Here is a 23,482-nt window from a genome sequence, read left to right as displayed (position 1 = left end):
AGAGGAATGGTATGGCTGCAGTGATATAATATAAGCTGACATGGCAGGTTGCCTGACAAATACAGGGCCTCATTAGTTGGATCATGCACTTAATATCTCAATGCCTTTCGCACTTAGCAGCATACCTATCCAACATTGCACATAGCAGTGGGGGTTGCTGCTGAGGCAGTGCTGGCTTTGTAGGCAATGGAAAGGTAAGGCTTGGCTAGAGGAAACAGGTTGGGCCTACTTGAGGAAAGGAAAGAGATAGTCAAAGAGGAAGACTGTGTCTGAATGTTGCTTTGCTGGATGAAAAAGGGATAAACTTTGCAGAGGAGAAGAGGAAATGACTCAGAAAAAACCTAAAGGATATCTCTGCTCAGCAAGAAGAAAACAGGATTTGGCCAGCTAGTTCTTAATGAAATAGGCCTCCTAGCTCAGGGGTATCAAACTTGATTTCATTGAGGGTTGTGTTTGACCTTGGGGGCCCAAGGTGGGTGTAGCCAGGGTGGGTGTGGCCAGCTCGACGTTCTCTTGTCAGGGGTACCTGTGGTGGCCCAAGCGCTCTGCCAGTGAAAACAGGCCCCAGAGCTCTGTTTTTGGCTGCCACGGCCTCCTGCAAACTTCTGCCAATGAAAACAGAGTGCTTCCTGAGCTCCGTTTTTACTGGCAGAGGGTTGCAGGAGGCCGTGGCGACTAAAAACGGAGCTCTGGTGCCCAATTTTGCTGGGGAAGCACTGCGGGCCAGTCCTTCGCTGTTTCCGGGGCAGTCCTGCTGGCCAAATCTAAGTACCCCACAAACCGGATCTGGTCTGGGCCTTGAGTTTGACACCCCTGTCCTAGCTCAAACCAATCTAGATATAGTATATTGTAGAAACAATACTATGAACCTGGTGATAAAACCAAATATCGTTGCTTTCGTTATTAACAAAGGAAATGGGTTTTCTGTAATTCTGTTTTGAAACTGTTTTCACAGTACAATATTTTAATATAATACACTGTATTTAATAGTTTTGGGAGAACTATCCATCTAGGTTCAGTTCCAAGTGGGGAGAAAGACACTGGAATCATGGAGGCTGATTGGAAAGATGCTTTATTGGTGGACAGGACCACCTGCCCACCAATTTAAAGTCTTGGTGCAGCTGAATACATGGGTTTGAGAGAGAGGTATTTATATCCCGTCTTGGGCATTGCCCTTGAGCTTCCTGTCCCTGTCCAATGTATTCTATTGGTTGTTGTCAGATTCCCATGTGGAGTCATGTTTGTCTGAATCAAGTTTGGTTGAACCTTGGGCTGATGTAGTATCCCTAGGTGCCATGTGATGAGCTCTGCTGCTAGATGGGTAGACGGCTAATCTTATTATGTCCTGAGGGTGAAGGTTTTTTGTTTTGTAGATAGGTTCTCACCAAAATATCTGGTGGGGAGCTGAGGATGAGTTTCGGTTTCCTTTAAGATATTTTATCTTTTAGGGGAAATATTCTACCTTTTTAATATTTCCTAGAATATTTCATTCTTCTAGGAGAGAGATGGGTGCTAACTTTCTACACTAGCATACTTGGGTAGTCAAAAAGTTTGACACTATATTTTGTATCATTATATGGAAAGATTTCTGTGTTGTTGTCTTTGGGCGAATTACTCTTGACAATTTCAATTTGAAATCCCTGGCCTATGGATCCACATTTGTTCCTAACCAGAATGAAGCCAAAATGACAATATGTTATCTCCCCACAAATTCCATCCTTTTGTATTTATGACACCTTGTTCACAAGTCCAAAAGGGGTATAGTTTGACTATGTTACAATGCATATTTCATTAAAAAACAACAACCAACCTCCATGATTTTGCCTTTATAAGCGTCTGGGTATGTATTTTGCCAGAAAAGGGTAAGCAACAGGAAGTGGATGGATTCAATTAACAGAGCCACTGGGTGATAGATTTAAAGTGCCATTTTGGGACAGGTCATCCTAGGGATAATCTATGCAGTTGCTAAAAGCTGACCCCAATATGATGGCACATAATCAATATTTTATTTATTTGAAAGTGCAGTAGTGTTATCTTTTAAAGTCACGAGGCCTTTTACAGCAAAACACACACAGTTAAGTTTGTCACCTTCTCCCTTCATCATTCATCCAAGGCAGAGTGCCTGCAGGTTTAAGAAATTTACTACTTTAAAATGTTGTATAGCACATCCAAGCATTCATCTAGCTAGGCCAGGTTTTCTTCCAAACAGGAGCACAAGGCATTGCAGCTTCTGGTTCCAGCCTTAGTTGTGTTCAAAGGAAGATTAGACTAGACGAGACTTCTTTATTGGCTAAGGGTTAGTGGATACACAAGGAATTTGTCTTTGGTGCATATGCTCTCAGTGTACATAAAAAGACAAGATACATTTGTCAAGAATCATAAAGTACAACACTTAATGATAGTCATAGGGTACAAATAAGCAACCAGGAAACAATATCAATATAAATCTTAAGGATACAAGCAACAAAGTTACAGTCCTGCAGTCATAAGTGGGAGGAGATGGGTGATCAGAACAATGAGAGGACTAATAGTAATAGTAATTGCAGCCTTAGTGAATGGTTTGAAGTGGTGAGGGAATTATTTGTTTAGCAGAGTGAGGGGAAAAACTGTTCTTGTGTCTAGTTGTCTTGGTGTGCAGTACTCTATAGCGTTATTTTGAGGGTAGGAGTTGAAACAATTTATGACCAGGATGCGAGGGATCTGTAAATATTTTCACGGCCCCCTTTTCATTCCTGGAGAGTTTCCTTCTTAAACGCCGCAGAGAAGCGTCAGGACCACCTCGCGCCCCTCACACCTTTACCCCCTCCCCTGATTTCCCCAAATGCCATGGCAACCCTCCCGACGCCAAAGCAACCCCCCCTCCCCTCTTCGTTTTCCTCCGGCTCCTTTTTTTTTGGGGGGGGGGTGATGATGCAATCACGCCGCTACGTGGGGATTCCACCGGATTATCCGGCGTGCCCCGCGGCAAAATGGCGGCCTGAGCTGAGCGGGAGGGTCCGGGCCGAGAGGGGCAGCGGGCGGTGGGTGGGAGGGGGGAAAAAAGCAAAGTTTGCCGGAGATTTGAAATGATTCGTCTCGGGCCGGAGCGACGAAGCAGAGATCCGACCCTCCGGCTCGACTGAGCGGGCAGGAGCAGCCTCCTCATCGCCGAGAGTGAGAGCCACAAAGTTAGACGAACTGCTTGGGTCTCCGCTGCGGGTCGGAGGCGGCTCCTCCTCGCCTCAGGACCCCTGATCCCGTGGAGGTAATACTAATCACCTGTACCCCCTCGGAGCCGCCTGCTAATGAACCGCCCGGGTGGGAGTGGAAAGGGGCGGGAACTAAGCGCCGTCTCTCGCCTTCGCCTGCTGGTCCCGAAGACGGTCTGGCTTTGTGGCTTGTAACCGCAAGGTTTGCAGCCGAAGTTCGCCCTCCCAAGCAAGGTACAAAGTCCCGGAGCCGCCTTTCGCTCAAATATAGCCCGCACGGAGGTTTTGGGGGAGGCGGGAGGAGAGGTGGGGGCAGAGAACTGACGCAACCCAATCACTGGGGTGGACTTCGTGCAATTCCGCCCACCCGTTCAGACTTGGCGCCAGCCTTTTGGCTCCCGAGTCTTCCCTGCGTGCGAGAGTGGCGGGGCAGGGGTGGTTTCTGTGGGAATTAGGTTGGCTTTGTGAAGAGGCGAGGGCAGTTGGGGTGAGGTACGGTGAGGAGGGCGAGCGGTGTATTGCAATGCAGGCTCAATATTTTATTTATTTATTTCGTCAAGCATGTATTAGATAACGTATATAAGCAGACACATGATTTTGAATGCAAGAAATGAATAGGAATAAAAGAGAGCATTAGGGCAGGGACGGTAGACACGTTGGTGCGCTTATGTACGCCCCTTAAAAATATGGAGAAGGCTTTTAGAAACCGGTAATGGGTAAGAGAAAGGAGCAAAGGTTATTTTTTAAAAATTTGACTGGAAATCCTGGCATGCTTATCTTAACAATGACATGTTACAGAGGATGTTTTTTTAAACAATTGCACTTTCATTCTGTCAAACTTCCAAGACGTTTAAAATAGCACCACTGCTTTCTCCATCGTTTATGGGTAGCAGTCCTCAAGGTAGGTTTGGGAAGAAGGAGAGCAACTGATCCACAATCCTTCAGCGAACTTTGTAGCTTAGATTATTTTGAGCTGTGATTTCCCAGGATTAAGATAATAATTAAACTGCATTTGTGGTGTGTAGAAAGACAGCTTACATGCACGCCGCTAGCATACTTCAAACATCTGGGTTAAATATATTTTCATCTCTGGATCCTTTGGGCTCTTTCCAGTTCTATTGTATTTGTGCTATGCAGGGATATGATTTGTTATCTTGCAGTGTGCGCACTGTGCAAACTCAAGAACTGGAGTAACTTTCTGGTGAATGAACTGATCATACAATCGAGTTTATTCAATAAAATCTGATTCATTTAAACATTAGTTCTGAGTACATAGGTTTTGTCTCACCAAAAATAAAATTGTTTATTCCCTTTTGTGAAGTAAAAGAAAGGAAATGGACATAGAATAAAAGCTGTATTTGCCCAACGTGTCTATTCATGGGTTACAGTGCTTATATTTTCTAGGTTTACACTATGCATTGAAATGCAAACCAGATAGCTACATTTTAGTCTAGTGTGTCATTGCTAGTTTATATTCAGAGTGTCATGTTCAATAAATCAGAGCTTACTTCATTAATATGAATTAGCATTGCAATAGCACTTGTACACAGCTTCATATGATTTACAACACTCTAAGCCCGTGATGGCGAACCTACGGCACGCGTGCCACAGGTGCCATGCACAGCGGGCACACCAACCATTGCCCCAGCCCAGTTCAACTATGCATGCTTGTGTGCCTCCCTCTAGCCAGCTAGTCTTTGGGTCTGCCGCACCTGTAAGGGGGCGCACAGTGCATGCAGGGGATACCTATCCACATTTGTAGGGGATGGGGCGCATATGCGGGAGTTGCATTGCATTTTGGGGCCTCACGCAGCGCCCACATGCCCTGTTTTGGCTTCCATGTTTGTGCAGGAGGCTTTCCAGGCCCAAAAGTGAAAACTGGACTTTCAGAGCCAAGATAAGGTACAATTAATAAAGGTACATATTAAGGTAAGAGTTGAAGAAAATACAACTATATAAACATTCAGAAAGGAGTTTTATATAAAACTTATGCTAGTTTTATTTTAATTATTTTTGAAAAAACCTACTTTTTCTTATAAACACATAAAGGAATTTCATATCCTTTCTATTTTCAAAGAAATGCTACTTAATGAGCAAATTGTCACTGGAACTGAGTTAACATATTCCGAATAATCTGAAGAGGGAATAAATCAGAACCAGTCTATCCTCTGCCAAGATTAAAAAACACAAATAGTTGGGGATATTACAGAATCTCCTCTCGGCCAAGATGCCAGCAATAGATATGGTTCTCCAAATCTAGAACAGATGCATCTAAATTGTAGAAAATGAGAAAGTGCCTTTCTGCTTTTCTGCTTGTGCATGTAATACACAATGGCTCTAATAATCTGAAGCAACTCCATGTTTATAAATTGCATAGTATTTGGAGATGAATTGCAGTGCAATGTGGATTGGGAATATGAATAAGGGATTTGTAAAGATAGGGCATAGATTTATTTCTGAGGCAGAATTAAGGGATCAGTTCCTTAAACAGAAATATAATCTATTTCCAAAGACAACACCAGGAGTTTAATCCTGATGTTGATGAATTGAAAAACAATGATGTTTTATATCGTTTCATCTGAAAGTCACAGTGTGAGTTAAAAATTAATTTTAGCTGTTTTGGCCATGAGAAACTAAATCTATAGAGGCCAATTTATTTCAGGCCAAATGAAATGTTACAAAACCATTGCTACTTTGTAAGTTTCCAGATTGAACAAAATAGGAAAAAAGCTGGACAGAAGAGGGAAAAATGTAATCTGTATAAAAGCCATATCTATACTAGAGTACATTGTCCGATCAAATCATTTTATCTCTCTTTTCCTTCCCTTTGTTTCCTCAACTATTTTTTAATGAAGAGATACAGCAACTCAGCAACTTGCATCATTTTGGAAAATTCATATGGCTTTATGAAGTGTGAATTGCTAGATTTTAGCACCCATTAATTATATATTATAATATGGGTGTCTGGAATAGGGAGATGCTTGATTCTTCATGTATCAGATACTATGACTGATATATAGAACTTATATAGCAGAGATTATGAATATAATTATTTGGAATTAATGTAATCCAAACAAAAAGATGAAATTGTGAATGCTGTCTTAACCAATATGTTGTGAATAAAATAGCTGGCAAGGGAAGTTGTTGATTTAAGATATGAAAGGGGAAAAAGTCATGAGGTTTAACTGATAGGCAAAAAAGTCTAATCTCGGTTTCACTACTGAGAGGAAAGTGAGAAAGACTTATTTAGAGCTGTGGTTTTCAATACTGCATATTTATTTATCTTTTGAGAGAGATAAACTGATAATACGGGCACATGAAAGATGCACATTTCATGATAGTAAAGTAATCTTAGATGTGGATATTGTGTAAATGTGGTGTACGTCTAAGTTTTGTGTGTGTTTTTTACACGTTTGTTAATAAAAAAATTAAAAAAAAGATGTGGTGATTGAGATGTTGTTCATGTTCAGTTGGATGTTATTTCTGCTTTGTTTGAAAATAGTTCATGTAATCCAAATTAACTTCTTAATTTGAATATTTTATATGGTTCTGTGTGAGAGCCAGTTTAGTGTAACAGTTAAGGTATCAGGCCAGAAACAGAGAGACTGTGAGTCCCAGTGCCACCTTAGCTGGTTGACTTTGTGCCAGTCCTTGTCTCTTAGCCCTAGGAAGTAGGCAATGACAAACAACCTGCCAAGAAAACTTTGAGAATTCCCTAGGTAATGGAGTATTTGGTGTTCTCTGAACTTGGTTATTTGCTTGCGAATGTTGTGATACCAGAGTAAGTAGCATCTTCAGTATAGAAGAGGTGGGGTATGTTCTCTGTTTATATAAAGTAGCTTAGCTTGCCCTGTCAGTGTTGAAGAGGGTTTTTTCCTCTTGGTCGTTCCTTGATTAGGGTATTCTTTACTGGATCTTTTTCTGGAATTCTGGTATTCAACTCTGCTTATCTGGGAGTTGATTGTTGGTGAGGAGGTGTTCATTTGTTTCCTTTTAAAACTTTTTAAGATTTCTTTTGAATGGTGTATAAATGTTGTTTATTTCTATGTGCCTGTTGCTGGCTCATTTGTCTGAGTGCCAAGCTTATAGGATTTCCCTAGTGTTCTTGGATTTTACTTGCTCTAGATGCTTAGTTTCCCAGTTGTAACTCTAGTTGAGTCTGTCCATGTGTTGTAAGATTATGGGGTGTTTTATTATGTTTTCTGACTGCTAGTTGCTGTTCATAGTTGCTCTCTGCTAGTCTTCTGCCTGTTTGTCCTGCACCGTGGCTGTTACAGCCATTACGCTATTGTAGATGATCCCTGTTTTTTCTTTTTCGGCTCATGAGTCTTCTGGTTTATTTAAAATGTTTGTTTGAGGGTTTCAGTTATTTTTTTTTAATAAATCGATATATTCAAATGAACAGAATACTGAAAACAGAATCATTGGAATTTTTCCCAAGTGTCCTTTAATATGACCCAATAAATGAACACTATAAATTATATTTTGTTTGTTATTTATTATTTTACATACTCATAATTTTGTCCAAGCCTTTTATGTTCAATTTGAGATCACATTTTTTGACTATGGCAATTGACAGTATTTCTATTGGAACTGGAAAAAATCACATGCATGACATCTCTATTTTTTCTACCACTTTTTTGTTTTTTTTTTTTTAAAGTTACAACCTATTGCATAAAAAATTATAAATTTTATATTTTATTGGAGTGGCCAAGTTTCACAATACAGGATTTACACATTGGCACTTAATATTGCTCATTTCCTCATTTAACAAGGACTGTTGCATTCTATTGAAATGCTTATCCTTTTGTTTTATGCTTTGTATTTCTGTAGGAATGTGTAGTTACAAATTCAGAGCCCAAATTTGCTTCTTCTCTTTAAGCAGAACTTGACATGCCATGATCTCCATAGTTAACAAGAGTAAGCAATGACAGTTTTCTAATAGATCATTTTTAAAGAGGCTGATGTGGTCTCCTAATAAAGCAACTCAAATAAGAAATCTGTATAGAGCATAGATCTAATTTGCCTTTTTCCTTTCTTCCTCTGGAAAGAAAGAGATCACTACAGTGCTTTGTATTTTAACTTTACAAAGGATTTTTTCCATCGTAGAAAAATTGAGAATACTTATAAAATTGAGCTACAAACAGGTCATCTATAGAGAAATTAACTATAGAAATGTATTGCAACTTGCCAAGTAGGAGGAAATAATATTTTAAAGCGGTTTTCTTTTAACCCCTTATATAAATATATAATTTATATATATGAAATACTTTACAAGCAAAAAAGTAGAGGACAACTTTGAGTGATTATAATTGTTTAATGGTGCAAAGATATTAAAAGATAAGCTACTTGGTTGACATAAAATTCTGCTAGTTGCAGAGATGCTATTTCAGGGTGTTGAGAAATAGAGATTAGATGCCCCAAGAGCCTCTTGTTTAATGTGTTTCCTCTTGAGGTGGTGGTAAGATTTAGAAAGATTTCTCAACTGAGGCCTTTGGTCTAGATAGGTTCTTTAGGAAGTCCCATGAACCTCAGGTTTTTTTTCCTGACTGAAATGAATTTTGCTGTCATATTGTTAATTCTGATTGATATTGCTTTCACTAAACCAAATGAATATTGTAAAACACACACACACCCTTTTTGAGTTGAAGCTGCCACTGTCAAAAACCTGTGGGAATGGATTGAGGTGGTAAATTCACTCTTCAGAGGCAAAACGATTTTACCTCCATTGAGTAAAGCAATCATGTTCCTCATCTTTAAGAAGCCATCAAGCTCATTTCTCTACTTGGAGGCTATCCAGGTTCAAGCAATAAGGAAATTCTTTTACTTACACCCAAAGCACAGAAGCATGTGGAATTTGATCTTTCCATCCATCTCTCCACGTCACAGGCTTGAGTGAACTTTACTTGGCATTTATCTTGAAACTGGCTGTCTTGGGGGCTGAAAAAGTCAGGAGTGTAATAGTTTGACACAATCCCTCTTTGTCTAATTTATACTAAAATAAATGCCCTAATTATGATTTGAAGGCTGTTAGATTTCTACTGTGGAGATGTTGCGGGGCCATTGGGACAAAAGAAGATAATAAAGAAGGAACTTTGGTAAGTATATAATTGAATAAAATAAGCATTAAAGTAGAAGGAAAAATGAAGCTGGTGGTGCAGCTATCCACAATTGCTGTTTTGAATCAGAAAATGTTCAACGTTTGTAGAAAGGTTGCAACCATTTTGTTGCATGATGAGTTTGAGGACCTGAAGGATGTATATTCTTGTTTTGTAACAAATGCATAATTTTTTTTAAAAAATATTCTTTTAGGCTTTTAAAATAATGAACAAAAATATGGAAAAAACATCAAAACACATAAAAAGCATGATGGTTTTATATGTATATATATTAGAAACATATGTACTTGTATAATAATTCAATTAGAAAATTATATATAGAATTTTAACTTTATTTTGAAATAATATTAATATACCTTTCTTTTTTATGGTATTTTTTACTTTTTACTCTTTATTTTCTTGCCAAAGAACTGTTTTATTTCATCACGGTTATGGACATCTCAGGACGTATTTATGCAGTGAATTCAGGGTGAAATCACAACTTGAAGCAGGGATAGGTAATATACTTCACCATTTTTCTACAGCCACCAAAACCTGGATGGTGGATATGGGAAATTGAGCCAAAAATATGTTCTAGAAATGCATCTACAATCTACATTTCTTTTTTAATCATTCTGAAATTCCTGGATTTTCAAAGGCAGCTGGAGAGCATTTGATTATGCATGTGTATGAATGTGGAAAGGTAGTGAATTTGTAGAAACTTACTTTGCCTTGCATTTGCTTACCTGGGTCAAAGGAACACAACTAATTTTGTTCTTTAGTAATCCAGTTGCAATAGGTATAAATAGTTCTTTTTTAAAAGATTTGGCTTGTGTTTCTGCAACATCACAGTATAATAGTTAGTTAAATGATGTATACCTAAGTTCTATTAGACAGTTTTAGATTTTTAATGAGAACTGATTAAAAGCTCTGGTTTCCTTATTTTATCAAAAGGTAATCCAAACAAATAATTCAGGATACTTCCAAATCTGTTTTTTAAAACAATTGAATGGGAGATTAGTGGGTTTTATATTAATGAATCTAGAGTACCAAATATTGGAAGAATTCTTTTTTTTTTAATGTGTTGGTTTATTCCAAAATCAATTTTTGATATTTAAAGAGTTTTTGCTACTTTGGGGTACAGGAATGTCTTGTGTGAATGTTTTCATAAATAGTCATACATTTCTTTTATGCAGTACTTTAATTTTGTCTTGCTAAGCAAGGATAATTCTCTGTCTCATTAACAGTTGAATTTATAACCTGCTGACCAACCACGCTCAACATGTAGTCCTTAATGGAATTGCAACTACATGAAAGTATACAGCAAGGCTCTGCTTTGGCCCAATACTTTTCAGTATCTTTATAAATTACTTAGAAGAGGGGATAAATGGGAAACTCATTGAATTTGCAGATGACTTGAAGCTGACAGAAATAGACAACACTCCGGAAGAAAGGCTTAAGGTACAGAAGGATCTTGACAGTTGAACACTGGCTCTATCTAACAAAATGAAATTCACTGGTGAAAAAAGTAAGGTTCTACATTTAGGCAAGAAAAAACAAATGCCCTTTACAGTATAGGTGGTACCTTGCTCAATAGTAGTGAGAGGGATCGTGGAGTCCTAGTGGACAATCATTTAAATATAAGCCAGCAGCAGTCAAAAAAGCCAATGCCGTCCTAGGCTTCGTTAACAGAGGGATAGAATCAAGGTCACATGAAGTGTTCATATCACTTTATAATGCTTTGGTAAGGCCACATTTGAAATACTACATAGTTTTGGTCACCACGATATAAAAAAGATGTTTAGACTCTAGAAAGAGTACAGATAAGAGCAACAAAGATGATTAGGAAACTGCAGGCTAAAGCATGTGAAGAAGGGTTGCAGGAATTGGGTATGTCCAATTTAATGAAAAGGACTACTAGGGGTGACATGAAAGCAGTGTTCCAATATCAACAGGGATTGCTGCAAAGAAGAAGGGGGTCAAACTATTCTCCAAAGCAACTGAAAGTATAAGAAGAAACAATGGAATGAAACCAATTAATGAGAGGAACAACCTATAATTAAGGCAAAATTTTCTGAGTTAATCAGTGGAATAACTTGTCTGCAGAATTTGTAGGTGCGCCAACACTGGAGGTTTTTAAGAAGAGATTGGGCAATAGTTTGTCTGAAATGGTATAGGATTTTGTGCCTGAGCAGCGGGTTGAACTAGAAGACCTCCAAAGTCCCTTTTAACTCTGTTATCCTGTTATTCTAGTATTCTTTCATTGTACCTATTCTAATGCAAGTTTCCTAATTCCTTGTTTTCTGTAAAAGGTATCTTTTTCTATCTTGCATTTTAACATTTTATGTTTATTTCATTTTTTGTGTGTAAAAATCAAGTGAAGTTTTACTCTTAAAAAGAAATATTTACAAACATGTAAAATACACACACACAAAACTTAGACGTACACCACATTTACACAATACAATACGAACAGGAGCTTCCTGTTCTTTCTAATAGCAATTGCCAATCGATATCGCTCACCTTATATTGTTTCCCCTTCTATTGTATTTCATTTGCATTTCACCATTCTTAACCCTTTTTCCTTACTCCTCTGTCTGCTATATTGGCTCTAGTAAATTTTCTTGGTAAAATATTCATTTTGACTGTGGCTATACGTCCCATTAGTGCTAGCTGAATATTTTTCCAGTTTTATTCTTAAAGGCTTAAAGTTAACTCCATGTCTGATCCAGAGTGAGAATTTGTATTTTTAAAAATGTTAATATAAAGATTATAAATTGGGTTCTATGTGTACACACACACACACACACACATGTTCACAATCACTTATTTTCATTGACATATATTTAGGATATGTAATATCCTAAGTATATTTTGCAAATGGTTCTTTTAAATTAGACTGAAGAAGAATGACCAGAGTGTAGGAAGATGCTTAATAATTAAAGATTTGTTTGTTTTAGTTTAGTCTAGCTTTACCATTAAAAAATGAGAAAGCACTTGGGAAAACCAAATTAAAATGAACTTTGTTAGGAATTGTTTATATACCGAAACAGAGTTAATCCTTTTCTGTAGGGTATAAAAATTTGTTTAAGTACCTAATTTTCAGGCCTCATTAAGTGTCTTTTAAGTGGAAAAGTGGAATAAATATTTGCAATAAATACATTCCTCTGAATTGGCTTAAGTAGGTGACATCAAAGAGAAGTTTGTTGAAAGGGTAGAGAACCAATCATTGTCTTGGGGAATGACCTTTAACTACAGTACTTCATTTAGGTATTAGATTACAACTTTGTTTTGGTTTAAATGAGATGGTAAGTTAAGACAATGTTAATTGTTACTTTAAACAAATTGATATTAATTTTCAGAATTTTGTCTCTAGCAAAGATATTTTTATCATAGAATAGAATAGAATAGAATAGAATAGAATTCTTTATAGGCCAAGTGTGATTGAACACACAAGGAATTTGTCTTTGGTGCATATGCTCTCAGTGTACTTAAAAAGACATAAAAAATATATTCGTCAAGAATCATAAGGTACAACACTTAATGATAGTCATAGAATACTAAATAGCATTTACCACTATTTGCTCCTGAAATTGCATTGAATATATTTGTTTTGTATGTTCCTCCAGTTGTTGCTTTAGCATTTTCAGTTATCAACAGCATTAGAACATAACATATCATTAGTTATAGTTACTATAACTAAATTGATGTTTCCAATAGAAGAAAATATATGATGCTCAGAGTTGAACTGTGGAGTCTTTTGTGCTCTCTAGATTAGTTATTTGCTTGACGATGTTTCATTACCCAACTAGATAACATCAGTGCTAGTGAGTGTGAGGTTTACTTTATGTTTATGTACAGCAGCTTGCCCCATGTGCTTTAATACAGAGTTCCCAACCTTTCCACTCTGGTGGCCCAGAGTGGAGGGAGGGGTGAAACAGAAGATAGTTTTGTGGGAGGGGCAGGCACGTGCATATATGCACACGAACACCCATTGCGAGAGCGAGGGGGTTGCAAGCACTCATGCAAGTGGGGCCATGAGCGCTCGCAAAGCACCAGCCAGCTACCCATTTGGTCCGATGGCCAATAGGCTGCGATCCACAGGTTGGGGACCCCTGCTTTAATATGTTCCTGAAAATGAACACTATCAAAATGTATTTTGTTTTGTTATTTATTAATTACTTCCGCTGATCATATTTATTTCAACCCTTTATGCTAAATGCTATCAATTTGAGATCAAAATTTTTGACACTGCAATTGATAATTTGAGAGTATTTTAAAGGGTTATGGAATAAATGCCTAACATCTCTATTGTTCTATTTCTTTTCTTTATTTTTATTTTTTTAAGCTTTAAAATATTGTTCACAACACGCTAAATTGCCTCTTTTGTTAAAAAAAGGGGGATAAATGTGCTTTCTGTTATTTTCCTTTTTCTTTTATGGTACAGTTTAAAGTGAGATATTGTGACTGTCTTAATTTCTTTGATATCTTGATCTATGAATTGTCCTGTATCTGAAACACCATAAACTAAACTACTGAACTATTTAAACTCTATCTTAGTTTGAAGTGCCCATTTTCAAGTGATTTCAGTCTGCTTTATCTTAGGACATCATATCATTCTGGAAAATGGTTTAATGGGTTTTGAAAGTGAATCCTCTGAGACTTTCTTGACAGAAGATGCCAGTGAGACAATTTTATTTTGCAGCAACACCGGCACTGGCACTATTGAAACTGCTTCCAGTTCAGAAAATTTACTTTTGGAAACCATCAGACATCTTCCTGGAACAGTGTGGTTGAAATAAATTTTGGCATGATTTAGATGGGAACAGAAGGTTCTGAAATTATTCAGAACAGTTTGTTCCTGGATTGATGAATTTTTCACATCTCTAAATAAATCTAATACTTCATATATAAAAATCTGTGTCATAATTATTGGGATTTGAAAATATTTACTTTAGCTTTAGCAGTTTTTCAGTAGTTGTAACCCTCTATAATCATACCTGAACGAAATTTAGGAATGACCCTTGGTTTCATATAACCCAGTGACGTGCAGTCAGGGGAGGCATGGGAGGCAGAGCCTCACCACTGTCATCATGAAAAGAAAAAAAATTAAAAGGAAAAAGGCTGAGCTAGTTGCTGCCAGAGTCACAGTGGATGACTCTGCTTAGTGCTTAACTGTTTAAAAAAGCCTCTAAAAAAGTGCCCTCTACAGGAGGAGGCGGGAGAACCACGTGCCTCATTTAGTCTGGCTTTATGATCACTCGAGCAGAGTTAAGCAAGGGTTAAAAGCCGAAAAATTCCTTATGTAGATGAGGCACGTGGTTCTCTTGCCTCCTCCTGTAGAGGGCGTTTTTTAGAGGCTTTTTTAAACAGTTAAGCAGAGTCATCCATTGTGGACTCTGGCAGCAGCTAACCCAGCCTGACCTCAGCAGCTCTTGCCTTTTTCCTTTTATATTTTTACATTTTCATCATGGCAGACAAGAGCAGAGTTGAAATCCTCTGTGATTGTGAACCGCTGGGAAAGGTATGTGGGTCAGAGGGAGGGGGAGGAATTCAAAATTAATGTAATTTGTAAGTAATTTGTGTGTGTGTGTGTGTGTGTGTGTGTGTGCTTTTCTTCACTTGGAAGGGGGTATGAGAGGCAGGGAGGGCAGCCCTCCAGTTTTTTTTCTCTGTGTTGGGGAAGCCCGCCAGCAGAGGCGGGTCTTTTACCCGCCTCTGCTGGCGGGCTGGCACTTTCTTTCTAGAAAGCGGCTTTTGGCTGCCCCGGCGCTATTTCCGAACCCAGACCGCCTCCTTCTCCTGTTCTAGATGTATACTGTGTAACTTTCTCGCCCGGTGGGACTTGTGGGGGAAACCAGGTCAGTGATCGGAAGGCGACCAAGCAGGAAGCGTTGTCAGCCCGTAAAAAGCAAGCCATGGTCACCTTCCAATCGCTGACCTGGTTTCCCCCCAAGTCTCACCGGGCGAGAAGTTTACACAGTATACATCTAGGACAGGAGAAGAAGACGGTCTGGGTTCGGGGCTGCAAATTGAGGTCCAGCTCCTCTCGCATCCTGCCCCCGTTGAACACGGTACCTTCCAGCCATCCCCGGGGCTGCTGTTGCAGGTGGTGCAGCCGGCCGGCAGACAGAAGCCCGGGCGCTGCCTGTTGCGGATGTCCCGCGGAGTCGGGGGCCAGCTGTCGTTGCCCACCGCCTGAGCTCGGTGGTCCTTCTCGCCTCGCGGGAAGAGCCCGCAGCAGCGCTGGAACCGAGCCACGAGTTGAGAGCCCAAGAGGCTGCCTATCAGGCCGGCCGGCCTCCCTCCAGGTGGGAAGCAAAAGCCAGGCACGGTGGGACGCTCCAACTGCAGAGGCGCCAACCGGCCACCATTCTGCAGAGGAGCCGGAGAGAAGGGCCGGGCTTGGAACAGGTGCAGCCGCAGCACGCCTCAATGTCGGACATAGCAGCGGGGCAGCCAAAAGCCGCTTTCTTTCTTTTTGCCTCACCAGTCATAAACCTCACCGTACATCACTGATATAACCTTTTCCTTAGTGCAAAGAAAAAAGATTAAATGCTTTCATTTGTTCATTTTATCTCACAAACAAGTATAGACAAAAAGTGGATGTCAACAAATTCTTAGCATTAGTACAGCCTTATATCAGATGACCCTTTTAAATATCTTGGAATAAGTATTCAAAGAAAAAAGAATTCAGTAATATAAATATTTAAACAGTTTATCTCATGTTATTATTGATAGAAATAGATGGTAAAATTCCACTGAGTTTATTAGGGAAAAATATATTCAAAATGAATTCCCATTTTAATACTTTAGAGATATTTCAAGGAATTAAGAAATTGTTAAGAAGGTTTTTATCTGAAGGGCAATGCCGCGGACCTTATCTAAATGATAATTATCAAAAATGATGAGTGTTTTAACTTTCCTGACTTTCGCCTTTATCATGGAACATGTATATCAAAGTGTCAAACTTGTGTCATCATGCTGTTGTCATGTGACATATATCACAATTTTTCCACTTCGCTAAACCAGGGGTGGGCCTGATTAGCGCATGATGCATCCAGCCTGCAGCCAGCAAGTTTCACACCCCTGATATATATCGACTTCTATTTCTCCATGGGATTCTGGTAATAAAGTCCAAAAACCACTAAGGGCATAATTCAAAGTTATTACATCTTCATTAGATCCTTCTTACCTTATGGCAGGGGCTTGGTTTCTTTTTTGTCAAAATTCTACCTCATTTCAAGCATTAGCCTCTGAGGTTTATTTGGAAATTATTGGGACAGAAGTGTAATTTGACAGAAGTGGAATTTTAATTATTTGAACTAATTGCAGATTTTAAAACCATTTAAATTACTGTAAGGGGAATTGGGAATATTTAAAACCAAGGAATGACAGTATATTTAATTAAAGGATCTTTTAATTCAAGCTTGGTTTATGTTTATAGTCATTTTCCAAGGTTTGATTGTCAGTTTCATTGTTCATTTATTTATTTAACATAACAACCATCTCTATAAACAATTTATGCTAGAAATATAAAGTGATGGGGGACTCATGCACCTGGTGAGTAGTTGCCCTGCTGTTGTTCTATTTTGGTTTAATAACCATAATTATGGTTATTTTGGGAAGTTATGTTCCCAATGATTTTGGAAAGAGTAAGGTTTAAAAATGTGAACATTACTTTGAATTGCATATGAAAAAAGGAATGTATCATTTATGATTTTTATGGAATTTATAAATGTTATGAATCTGTCGGTTTATCAAGCAATGTTCAAAACTTTGTTAATAGCTTTAAAAGACTTGCAGGTTTAATTGATAAACAGTATAATCTAAATCTTCTCATCACCACCACCACCAATATTTAATTATTTTTGAAAGAGTTGTGATATCATTGAGTGCACTCATATGGCCTCAGCTGATACAGTGAGTATTTTGCATCTAGTATTTACAGCTTGATTGACAACCTGTAATATAAACATTAGTCCAAACATGATCTTAAAGTGAAACTCCACCCATGCGAGAAGCCAGCAGTCCTTCTGCCACGCGCCATAAATCGTTTACAGTTTGCTTATGCTAGTGCATTTGAGAAACAGCTGCACCCTGGGATTAGCAGTTCGTAGAAGGCCTCTGATGAGCTAAATAAGGGCCTTCTGCTCTGGTTCTAAATGATGTTAATGGGGAGAGTGCAATAACAGAAGTATTTTCTCTGCACCAAAAAGCAGTTAGTTTAAGCAACGAGATAGGGAATTTGCATAATATAGGATAGTGAGTAATATTATTCCATGCTATGAGAGTATTTTATGATCATGTTGCTTACTCTTGAATTGAGGTTGTAATCAGTATTTTACATATGGAAGCCAGTTTTCAGGGAAATGTTATATTCTAATAAACGGTACTGAGTGACAGGGACATTTCTTTGGTGATGCTTAGTATTTGTGAGCAATGAATATATTATCATATGTTCCAATTATTGGGAAGGAGACTTATCTCATGTCATAAAACACTGGTACAATTGTTATTGGAACTACACTCAATAATTTACTTAGATTACTTAGTACAGTACATTCAAGGAGCACCTATGCCCATTTGATGTTCCCTATGTTTAGCAGAGGAAGTCCTGATTTCAGATTTCATTGTATGTAGGGATTTATTGGTCTTCATCTTTACCAGGCTGTAGATTTGTGGTGTGGAACATCTTTTCATGGGGTGCTTAATATTTTGCAGATTGCTTAAAATATTTTCAATAAATATTTTCTGGGTAGTATTCTCTGGTTTTCCATTGTATTTTTATGTTGAATGCTTTAAGAGCCATGGTGGCAGAGTGGTTACAATGAATGCTGCAGGCTACTTCTACTGCCTGCTGCCTGCTGGCAGTTCGATTCTCACTGGCTCACAGTTGACTCAGCTTTCCATCCTTGCAAGGTCGATAAAATGAGGACCCAGATTGTTGGGAGCAATACACTGGCTCTGTAAACCGCTTAGAGAGGGCTGTAAAGCACTGTGAAGCTGTGCATAAGTCTAAGTGCTATTATTCGTGCTAACAATTGTATTGTTAGATGATTAAGAATCATTTAGAAATTCAACCCATTTGTAATTGATAGTGTTCTGAATGCTCCAAAGGATGTCTTTCTGAAAACAGTAGTCAAAGATTATACAGAGCCTGCGTCTGGGCTGATCCTGCTTTAACTTTTATTGAATTCATGTTGCTGGAGACTATTCATTTTTGTGGTCTGATATTTCAGAACATATTTTTCTTGGTATGTCTCTAGATATATCTGTATTTAGATGTTAATACTGCAATTTTGGAGCTTTGCCATTATGGCAGGTAATAGCAAACACTTGCCAATTGGATTCTAACTTTCTGGGGTTAGTTCTTTTTTTTTTTTTTTAGTCTCCTTGTTCCTTTAAGAAATCCATGAATGAATGAATGAATGAATGAATGAATGAATGAATGAAGTAAAAATTGAGGATTTCAGTTTTATGTCATGAATTATTGATAACAATAATTGACCTAAAGTGGAAAATTTCATAGCATGGGAAATTGATCCTCATTTTTATTATTTCAGATGAATGCAGTTCTTCAAAAAGTCTTTATTTGCTCTTTGTATGCCAATTTGGTTGACAGGCTTCATGAAGGAATAAATTATTGGTAAAAGCTATTACTTAATAGTATTATCGACTCCATTCTGCAAAGTGGATAAGGAATACAATACTGCAGCATAGCATATCCTACACTGAAAGAACTAAAGATGAGTTTTGAAAAAATTGTACAACATTCAAAGGAAAAATTATTCTTCCTTAATGACACAAGTGGATAAGGTGCAGCACAAGTGTATAGAAAAAGTGATTGGCACATTCAAAAGAAACCAGAGAATAGATTTCTGTTAGGAATTATTTTTGAATTACTATATTTTGGCTTCCCTTTCTTCATGGAAATTTAAATGGTTTGTTTTGGCATCCAGTTTGCTTTCTTCTCTTTCTTCATTTTTGGCCATTTCTTTTTACATTTATTTTAAACAACCTCATTGAATTCATTCCATAATCCCTCTTGTTTTCTATCAGATTCCTGATGTTCTTGAAAATGCAGGTGATGTTTATGTATTAGAAGTGTCATTTTGATTGTTTAAAGACAGTATTAGCTATGAAAAAAAACATTTCAGTGGCAGTAATTGATAAGTTTCATTTCCATTTCCTAAACCCTTCAGTCCAGTTTTACTTTCCTCTTTAATGTTTCAACTTTGATGTTCTAGACTCTAATCGCAAACAGTACATGCTGCTTGCATTATCCATCGATTTCAAATTTAAATTAATCATAAAACTCATCCATCTCTTCTTTACATTGGTGTTTGGAACATAAGCTTCAATTATTATCATATTAAAGGGTTGTCCATAAAATCTAATTTATATTATTTGGTCATTGATTGCATTGCAGCCAAGTACTGTTTAAAAGTAACTCCATTTTTTTATTTTCATGTCCTCACTTATAAATATAGTGATTTTCTGACTGAAAGGTTCTGATCTTAATGCATCTTAGTTTGCTGATGCCAAAATGTAAATTTTTAGTAGTTTCATTTCATCTTTTATTGTGTTGAACTTTCCTGTGTTCATGCTTCTTATCTTGTTTTTTACTGTAGTTATCTTTGCTTCTATAGTTTCCCCCCCTTTCTGGAAATATTAGCAAATAGATATCCTAATGGCTTTAATTTATCCACATTATAAAGACCTTTCATACCCTGGAAGAGCCTCAATAGCACGTTGAGTGTCATCTGATTTGAGATACCCATCATTGGGCATTACATTGTGAATCGTTTTATTTTTTCTATCCATTTGGTTTTCTTGGTAGAAATACTGAAGTTGTTTACCATTGCCTTCTCCTATGCAACATGAATAGCTTTGCCATTGTCATTAAAATGATTGTCTGCCTCCAGCATCTTTCTATATTGGTGCTGCCCAATATAGATGCCGGCTTGGTTTAGCTGGGCAGCTGGGATGACCTTCACATCTTCGGCGACCCTGCTGGGAATATATACTGCTGTACTATATATATTGTTGGCATACAATCCCAATGTTCTTAGTTCATCACTCCAGGAACACACACATATTCTGCCACAATAAGGCAGCACGGCACAGAAATAGGTGAAGGGGGGTTAAAGAAGATGTGTCCAGCAGTGGGAATGTAATTAAAAGTGGTGAAATAATTTGGAATGAAACAAGTAAGGAAAATCTGTAAGTTCAAAATTGAATAGAGCAAGAGAGGTATGCACAATGACACCTTTGTTGTTTCTTGAACTTAGAAATGAATGTATAAGGAATATTTATGATTACACTTCAGGTATGTTGGCTTGGGGCATCAATGTGCTGTATTTTTACATTCAGACGATTCTATCACTTCTTTGTAATAGAATGTGTGAAGGCTGGAAATTGGGGATACCATTCTGAAGTGATTCTATGCTTTCCTGAGTGGCTGGTGCCATTTTGTGTTGTTGAGAAAGGAAGGAAAAAGTAATTGGGGATACCAGTGTGGATTGCATCAGGGAGAATTATTTCTCATCCTGTTTAATGTCCACTTAAAATGGCTAGGTCTTTTTAAAAACTTTTTAAAAAAACATAATTTTTAGTGTAAATTTCAGTATCATTTGTGTTTTTATGTTTTAACTGTTTTTAAATTGTACATTGTAAGGTGCCTCAAGTTGTTGAGTTAGATGGCATACAAATGCTGTGAAATATGTTACATATTAAATAAGTGACTTATTAAAGCAAATATTTTGGGTACCTTGGTAAGATATTTATTAGACAGAGGAATATGGTTGGAGAAAGTTTAAGGCATGCAAATACTGGTAGAAGAGAAGTGTGTAGTATATGATGTATTGTGAGAAATTGATATTTGTTGAAAGAGGTGCAAATTATTTTATAAAACCGTTTTTCTGCCTCCTTTGTTATATTGAAGTTTGAGTTGGGTATGTCAGGAGAAACAAAAATAAATTGACCAAGGTTAAAATGGATACTTAATAAGTGTGCATAATAAAAAAGAAGAAAATATAGATTTAATGAAGGCGAACTGGATATCATTAAAAAAGAAGTTTATTGAGATGGTTTGGTTATATATAGAAAGGATAAGTGAGGATCAAGAAGTAAAACAGATTCATGAAGGAAGTGGATGACTGAGAAACTCATTGTTAAATGGAGTTGATGAGATTTTCAAAAAGAAACAGGTACTTCCAAAAATAAAAGTCAAAAGTCAACATAGGAATCAGTATATGGATATAAGAGAGAGAGAAGATATGCAAAAATAGACTATATAAAGTGTTTATTGACATCACACACACAAACACACACAATTAAATGCTGTGGATGTCTCTGTGTTGTTACATAGTATATTTAACTGTTTTAGTTTTATGGTTTGTACTTTTCGTTCTACATAACATTGCTTACTGAAAGGAAATAGAGTCATGAGTAAGGTACCTTATTCAGAGACATTAATATATTTGAGAGATATAACATTTTATTCATGTTCACTGTGATTTATCTATCCTCATTCCAATTTCAAAAGCTGAATAACAAGACAGAAACAATGATGTTTCCTCCTAAATGAACTTCATGTCCATTAGGGGCAGGCTGGGATGTAGCAATGTTCTGAAAAATGTGATTAGTTTTTAAAAAATATTTCTAGTCTAGCTTTATGGGTCAATGTCCTGTTAAAAACATAATGATCACAGATTAGTAAATAAACCCAGAAAGCCTGTAGTTAAACAAAAACTGCCAAATTAAGCTAATTAAAATGGAGAAAACTCAAACAATCCAATAATTTTCTCTTAGAGACTAGAAAAAGAGATTTTCAAAAGAGTTTGCAGTAACAAGCCATTTCAAAGCTGTGGTGTCATTATACAAAATATCCTGTGTGTGATGGTTAAAAATGAGAAATGCCTCTTTACTGATTTGAATGAGTAATTACAGGTACCGTGGTGTATGTTATTGTACTAATACCAACCACTTAATATTTCCAAGTTTACATTGTATGAATTATTGACTGTTAAAGTTGTTTTACTCTTTAGTGAAACACCCATGAGGACTAGTAACTTTCATAATAAATGGGAGAAAGCTACTTTATGCTCTGAAATGAAACAAGAACCTACATGCTGTTTGCTACCTGCCCCCAGGTTAACCCAATGAGTCAGACAACAAGCCTTTACTCTATTTGTTTAGCAGGCAAGGCATGGCTTACATGAGATAGATTTCTAACTCACTCTTTTCTGCTTCTGGGTGTTTGCTGCTGTTGAAAGTGATGACACCCCCCCCCCCCCTAAAATATAGTTTTAATGTTGTATCGTGTTGGTTATCTGTCTGAATTAAATTAATCATATATTAGCCTGTGATCCCCCTGTTTTAACTAATAATATTTCATGCAGCAGCAGCAGCATCTCTCTTTCTTTTAATGGAAGACAATGCTTTCTCCAGCGCAGCGCTTCTTAGCCTTATCCCTGCCTATTTCTTCTTGAAAAACATTCATAGGCTCTGTAAGCAATGAAGAAAGATGTGGGTGGGTTAAGAGGAATGAAAGAAATAGTGGGCATACAATTGAGTTTCGTTCTTCTTGTCTTACTCTTTGCCCAGCTGTATATAGTAAGTTAGTAGTACGTGTCTCTTCTTATTCCTATGAAAGTAGACTTTGTTCTCTGGAGACTGCTAATCATGCCCCATGGGGGTGTAATCAGTTATAAGGTATTTAATATGTGCAGGCAGGAACAGGCTGCCTGGCCAGGCTGGCAGATTGCAACACTACAATTATAAAGGGCCCCTTTCCCTAGCTCTGCCCGCCCACCAGTGGCAGGATGAGGGCCATGCCCTGAGATGTTGTAAAACACACAAAGAATAAATGTGGGTGGGAGCAGGTGAGCTGCAGAAACACCTCCTCTGGGTCTATTGCTTTCCTGAGCATCTGAATTCTGGGTGAATTGCCGCCTTCATAGGAATCAGGAAGTGGATTACTAGTAGAAGGGCTTCTCCCTATTCTTCTGGCTTTTCCCCTCTGACGTGTGCTTGTCATTGGAGGAGAAGCGCTTTGGGATGATACGTTGCTTCTGGGTCACAGGCCATCCTACAAATTTCTTTTCCCCTGCCTTCATACTGTAAAATGCAAGTGCCATAGTATTTATGTTCTGAAACTCTTTCCTTGATAGTTCTCGAATTGGAGGGGAA

General features: G+C 37.7%; 1 protein-coding gene across 5 annotated transcripts in view; it reads left to right on the top strand.

Moving 5' to 3' along the window:
• The first annotated feature begins 3,047 nt into the window (after positions 1–3,047).
• The window catches only part of TJAP1 (tight junction associated protein 1), a 52,764-nt gene continuing 32,329 nt past the window's right edge, over positions 3,048–23,482 (top strand). For 4 of the 5 annotated variants that reach the window (XM_087717954.1, XM_014057097.2, XM_087717951.1 and 1 more), the window contains exon 1: positions 3,048–3,244. The gene's annotated coding sequence lies outside the window, so the exon portion shown is untranslated. Of the gene's footprint in view, positions 3,245–3,295; positions 3,423–23,482 lie in introns of those variants that run through there. The other variant, XM_087717953.1, reaches the window with a different exon arrangement.

This window comes from Thamnophis sirtalis, unplaced genomic scaffold (assembly GCF_051295495.1).
Source record: "Thamnophis sirtalis isolate CommonGarterSnake01/CBP01778 unplaced genomic scaffold, rThaSir2_p1.2 scaffold_6, whole genome shotgun sequence".
Lineage (NCBI taxonomy): Eukaryota > Metazoa > Chordata > Lepidosauria > Squamata > Natricidae > Thamnophis > Thamnophis sirtalis.
Note: the sequence above shows the minus strand (reverse complement) of the source record. Positions and strands in the feature narration are given on the sequence as shown.